At 42.4% G+C, this 6249-nt stretch overlaps 1 protein-coding gene across 2 annotated transcripts in view; it reads left to right on the top strand.

Annotated features, from left to right (window-relative positions):
- The window catches only part of KCNH1 (potassium voltage-gated channel, subfamily H (eag-related), member 1), a 438757-nt gene that overhangs the window by 89679 nt on the left and 342829 nt on the right, over window positions 1-6249 (top strand). The gene's annotated exons all lie outside the window — the stretch shown is intronic.

The following is a 6249-nucleotide window of genomic DNA, read 5'->3' as shown; positions in this document are numbered from 1 at the left end:
AAAGAATTGATGCTTTTGAGCTGTGGTGTTGGAGAAGACTCTTGAGAGTCCCTTGGACTGCAAGGAGATCCAACCAATCCATTCTAAAGGAAATCTGCTGCTGCTGCTAAGTCGCCTCAGTCGTGTCAGACTCTGTGTGACCCCATAGAGGGAGCCCACTAGGCTCTTCTGTCCCTGGGATTCTCCAGGCAAGAATACTGGAGTGGGTTGCCATTTCCTCCTCCAATGCAAGAAAGTGAAAAGTGAAAGTAAAGTTGCTCAGTTGTGCCAGACTTAGTGACCCCATGGACTGCAGCCTACCAGGCTCCTCCATCCATGGGATTTTCCAGGCAAGAGTACTGGAGTGGGGTGCCATTGCCTTCTCCGAAAGGAAATCAGTCCTGAATATTCATTGGAAGGACTGATGCTGAAGCTGAAACTCCAATACTTTGGCCACCTGATGTGAAGAATTGACTCATTTGAAAAGACCCTGATGCTGGGAAAGATTGAAGACAGGAGGAGAAGGGGACAACAGAGGTTGGAGAGCATCACCGACTCTATGGACATGATTTTGAGTAAGCTCCAGGAGTTGGTGATGGACAGGGAGGCCTGGCATGCTGCAGTCTATGGGGTTTCAGAGTCAGACACAACTGAGCGACTGAACTGACTGTGATGTGGTCCTACTTCTTCCTTAATCTAGCTAGGTATGGCCTGGGGACTAGTGGTTACTCTTCAGGAAGATAGACTGGCCAATGTGGCTGGTTCAGGACTTCAGTTGGAAAGTCCTGGAGAAGGTCCATCATGGGAGGTGGTGTCTTTGATGACAGGTGGCTTGTTGCTGTCATTCAGAAGTCCTATGGAGAAACAGTAGTTCATGAAGAGTCAGTATACAACAGAAGAAAAGCATCGAATTAGGAAACTGGACATGAGTTTGGGTAAACTCCAGGAGTTGGTGATGGACAGGGAGACCTGGCGTGCTGCAGTCCAAGGGATTGCAAAGAGCTGGACAAGACTGAGTGACTGAGCTGAGCTGAGGAAACTGGACTTGAGCTTGTGGTCCTGTTTTGTCATCTGTTATGTGACTATGAGCAAATCATTTACTGTCTGGGTTTATTTTCCCAGTCTGTAAAAGAAAAAAAATACCAGCCTTCCCATTTCATGAGGTGGCGTGAGATGTGACAGCATATGTCAGTGTTCTATGAAAGGCATTTCAGGCTGTACAAATAGATTTGTGAAAAGACTTGGAGGCTTGGAGCTGGCGACCTGGCTTGTACTCCCAACTCTCTGCTTACTCAGCCCTGATGTGACTCAGTGTGAGTCACTTCACGGCTCTGAACCTACATTTTCCCATCTGTAGAACACCCTCTTAGGGTGAATGTAAGGATTCAGAAGCACAGTAGAGGACTTTGGAGGTGAAAGTGCTAGAGAAATGTGATAATCAGTCTTACTTCCTTATTCTTCATTTAGGGGAAAGACCTAACTTATTGTCCTTCAGAATTCGTCTGTGTTCATGAGCATTCTTTAACTTCATCAATAATGGCTTACAATGAGCTTTTGTGTGGGCAGAGCCTGAGTGTTGTAGGGAGAAGTCAGGGAAAGTGTGAACGAACAACATCACACTTGAAGAGTGTGTCTGCATTTGGGGGAACTCCTGTCTGATTGGGCATGTGGGGCAGGCGCAGTCGCACTCTTAGGAAGGACCTTCTGGAAGGGCTGTAAACTCTCTGCCTTTGGAAGCTTCCATGGTACAAAACTTATCCAATGGAAGAAACTAGAAGCATATGCTCATGCCGATAATTGTAGAAAAGAGGCAGGGGAGAGGACTAACCAAGGGGTGGCCACCGAGACCCCCAGAGCAGGCCATTCTTCTGCCTCCATGTCTGCTGAAGCTGTTTCTCTGCAAAGTTTTGAAGCATCACTGAGCATCTAACATTGGGCCCAATTGTTGTGACTGGACACAAGGTTGGTGTCCCATCTGTTTTGATTCCGCACCCAGAGACTTCTCCCTTTGGTAGACGCTGACCGCTTTCCCAGTGGAGAAATATTGTGCACGATCCCTGGAATGCTTTTTCTTTTGACAGTGGCAGCCATGGAGCTCATCAGAGCCATTCTGTTACCACTTGTTCTGGTCTGAATCCATTCCCGGAACACTTGTGAGGGGGACGGTGGGTCAGTCTCCTGGGAATCTTTCTGATAAACATGAATCATTAGTCATTTGTCATTGCACCCTGAAAAGACTGTCCGTTTACTGGATGCAAAGTACTCTTTTGGTCTGGGAAATTTTCTTAAGAATCTTGATTTTTTTGTAATGAAGAACTCTCTCCTTGGAATTTCCATCTTTTGTTTTCCATGTATTTGCTAAAGAGTTCATATTAGAGTGAAACACAGAGATCGCAAGTCAGACTAAAAACTTGGCCTGAGGGGAACAATTTGCAGCCTTTAACTTAAAGATTTGGAAAAAGAACGTGTCACATTTAACCTGATCAAATGTCTGACTTGCAGCCTTCTTGTAGAATGCAGATGTCGAGTGATTTCAGTGTGGAAGGCTGCACCCCAGAGATGGGAAGAGCAAACTGAACACAAGGCCCACCATCCCTGCCTGTCTGGTCTTGCAGCTCTGTCTGTACCCTTTGAACACATGTTGTTGGAGTAGCCTCAGAGGGGCGAGTCTGTGGTCAGCAGCACTGTTGAGAGGTCTGAGGACACTATTGACTCAGGCCTCACTCAAGCAGGGCCTAATAGTGTCCCGAAAGCTTCGGAATGGGAAATCTTATTTGGGAAGAATTATGGATTTTATCAGACTGTCTCAGGAACAGCCGTGTTTTTGTAAGAGGACATTTCCTCTGTGGAACTCCAGGCAACTCTGGTGTGCGGTCAGCAAGTGGCTGCGTACTTGCGGTTTTTTTTGAGATCTTGCTGAATGGTCTTTTTGCCCATATTGTATCTTGCAAACATACAGGAAACTCCTAACTAACTCATCTCCCTTTCCCCTGCCTTTCACTTAGCTCCGTGCCCAGGACTCCTTCCGTACAATGCTTGTGATTCATCTCTAGTGAGTTAATTGTTTAAAAAATTGGACTTAATTTGAGATGATTGTAGATTGATGTGCTGTTTTAAGAAATCATACAGAGATCCCATGTGCTCTTTACTCAGTTTCCCTGATGGTAACTTCCTGCAAACTGTAGTTCAGTATCATGGTCAGGATACTGACATTGGTGCAGTCAAGATATAGCATGGTTTCATCAGCGTAATAACTCATGTTGCCTTTTTATGGCCACACTCTTCCTGCCCTCACCTCCTCCTTAAACCCTTGGGAAACACTGATTTGTTCAATATTTCTATGATTTTGTCATTTCAAGGATGTTATATAAATGGAATCATGTAGTGTGTTATCTGAGATAGGCTTTGAAATCTCTGGATTTAATCCAGCTTGTTGAGTGTATCAGTAATGGCACCTTTTTATTACTAGTGATAGTTTGTGGTATGGATGTGCCACAGTTTAACTATTCATCTCTTGAAGGACATCTGGGCCGATTCTGTTTTTTGGTATTACAAATAAACTTACTGTGAGCATTCATGTGCAGGTTTTTGTTTGAATCTAAATTTTTGTTTTCTGGAATAAATGCCCAGGAGTATAATTACTGTTGCATATTTTGTGGTTTAATAAACTGCCAGACTCTTTTCTGGAGTGGCTGTGTCATTTCACATTTCCATCAGTGATATATGAGAAACCCAGCTTCTCTGCAGTCTCACCAGCATTTGATGTTGTCAAATGCTATTTTTTATTTTAGCTGTTGTGATATGTACATAGTGATATCTCATTGCATTTCTCCGATGGCTAATGATGTGAACATCTTTTCATGTATTTGCCATCTGTGTATCCTCTTGGGTAACATGTCCTTTCATAATTTTTGCTCATTTCTTTCTTTTTTTCAAAGTCATATTTTGTACTTTATTTTTTTAATGCAAATGCTATTTTCTTCTTTTTTTAATCTCATTAAAAATACATTTCATTGGAGCAAAATTGCTTTACAATATTATGTTGGTTTCTGCCATACATCACATGAATCAGCCATAGGTACATGTATATCCCCTTCCTCCTGAACCTCACTCCCACCTCCCACCCCCTCCCACCCCTCTAGGTTGTTACAGAGCACCAGGTTTGAGCTCTCTGAATCATATAGCAAATTCCCAATGTTATCTATTTTACATATGGTAATGTCTCACACACACACACACGATGTATACGTTTCAAGTCACTGTTTCAATGTGTCCCTCCCTGTCCTTCCCCTGTTGTGTCTACACGTCTGTTCTGTCCGTGTCCCCACTGCTGCCCTGCGATTAGGTTCGTCAGTGCCATCTTTCTGGACTCCATACACAGGCATTAATACATGATGTTTGTTTTTCTCCTTCTGACTCTGTATCATAGGCTGTCCACCTCATTAGAACTGACTCAAATGCATTCCTTTTTATCGCTGAGTAATACTCCCTTGTACATATGTACCACAGCTTCGTTATCCATTTATCTGTTGATGGACATCTAGGTTGATTCCGTGTCCTAACTATTGGAAACAATGCTGCAGTGAACATTGGGCTACAGGTGTCTTTTTCAATTATGGTTTCTTCAGAGTATATCCTCAGTAGTGGGATTTTTGGGTCCTCTGGTAGTTTTATTCCTAGTTTTTTAAAGGAATCTCCATACTGTTCTCCATAGTGCCTGTATCAATTTACATTCCCACCAAGAGTGCAACAGCATTCCCTTTTCTCCACACCCTCTCCTACATTTATTATTTGTAGGTTTCTTGATGATGGCCATGAGGTGACACCTTATATGGTTTTCATTCATATTTCCCTAATAATGAACAATGTTTAATGTCTTTTCATGTGTTTATCAGCCAAGTGCTTGTCTTCTTTGGAGAAATGCCTAGTTAGGTCTTCTTCCCACTTTTTGATCAGGTTGTTGTCTGGTATGAGCTGCATGTATATTTTGGTTATTGATCCTTTGTCAGAAGGTTCATTTGCTATTATTTTCTCCCATTCTGAGGGTTGTCTTTTCACCTCATTTATAGTTTCCTTTGCTGTGAAAAAGCTTTTAAGTTTAATTAGGTCCCATTTGTTTATTTTTGTTTTTATTTCCATTATTCTAGGAGGTGAGTCATAGAAATCTTGCTGTGATTTATGTTAGGGAGTGCGCTGCCTATGTTAGCCTCTAGGAGCTTTATGCTTCTGACTGGTCTATGCCCCAACCAGTAATGCTGATGAAGCTGGAGTTGAATGCTTCTATGAAGACCTACAAGAACTTCTAGAGCTAATACCCCAAAAAGATGTCCTTTTCATTACTGGGGACTGGAATGCAAAAATAGGAAGTCATGAAACACCTGGAGTAACAGGCAAATTCGGCCTTGGAGTACAGAATGAAGCAGGGCAAAGGCTAATAGAGTTTTGTCAAGAGAACATACTGGTCATAGCAAACACCCTCTTCGAACAACACAAGAGAAGACTCTACACATGGACTTTACAAGACGGTCAATACCAAAATCAGATTGATTATATTCTTTGCAACCAAAGGTAGAGAAGTTCTATACAGTCAGCAAAAACAAGACCAGGAGCTGACTGTGACTCAGATCATGAACTCCTTATTGCCAAATTCAGACTTAAATTGAAGAAAGTAGGGAAAACCACTAGACTATTCAGGTATGACCTAAATCAAATCCTTTATGATTATACAGAGGAAGTGAGACATAGATTTAAGGGACTAGATGTGATAGATAGAGTGCCTGATGAACTATGGACGGAGGTACGTGACGTTGTACAGGAGACAGGGAGCAAGACCATCCCCAACAAAAAGAAATACAAAAAAGCAAAATGCCTTACAAATAGCTGTGAAAAGAAGAGAATTGAAAAGTAAAGATATACCCATTTGAATGCAGAGTTCCAAAGACTAGCAAGGAAAGATAAGAGAGCCTTCCTCAGCGATCAATACAAAGAAATAGAGGAAAACAATAGAATGGGTAAGACTAGAGATCTCTTCAAGAAAATCAGAGATACCAAGGGAACATTTCATGCAAAAATGGGCTCGATAAAGGACAGAAATGGTATGGACCTAACAGAAGCAGAAGATATTAAGAAGAGGTGGCAAGAATACACAGAAGAACTGTACAAAAAAGATCTTCACGACCCAGATAATCACGATGGTGTGATCACTCACCTAGAGCCAGACATCCTGGAATGTTAAGTCAAGTGGGCCTTAGAAAGCATCACTACGAACAA

This window comes from Bison bison, unplaced genomic scaffold, assembly GCF_000754665.1.
Source record: "Bison bison bison isolate TAMUID 2011002044 unplaced genomic scaffold, Bison_UMD1.0 scf7180017863955, whole genome shotgun sequence".
Taxonomy (NCBI): Eukaryota; Metazoa; Chordata; class Mammalia; order Artiodactyla; family Bovidae; genus Bison; species Bison bison.
Note: the sequence above shows the minus strand (reverse complement) of the source record. Positions and strands in the feature narration are given on the sequence as shown.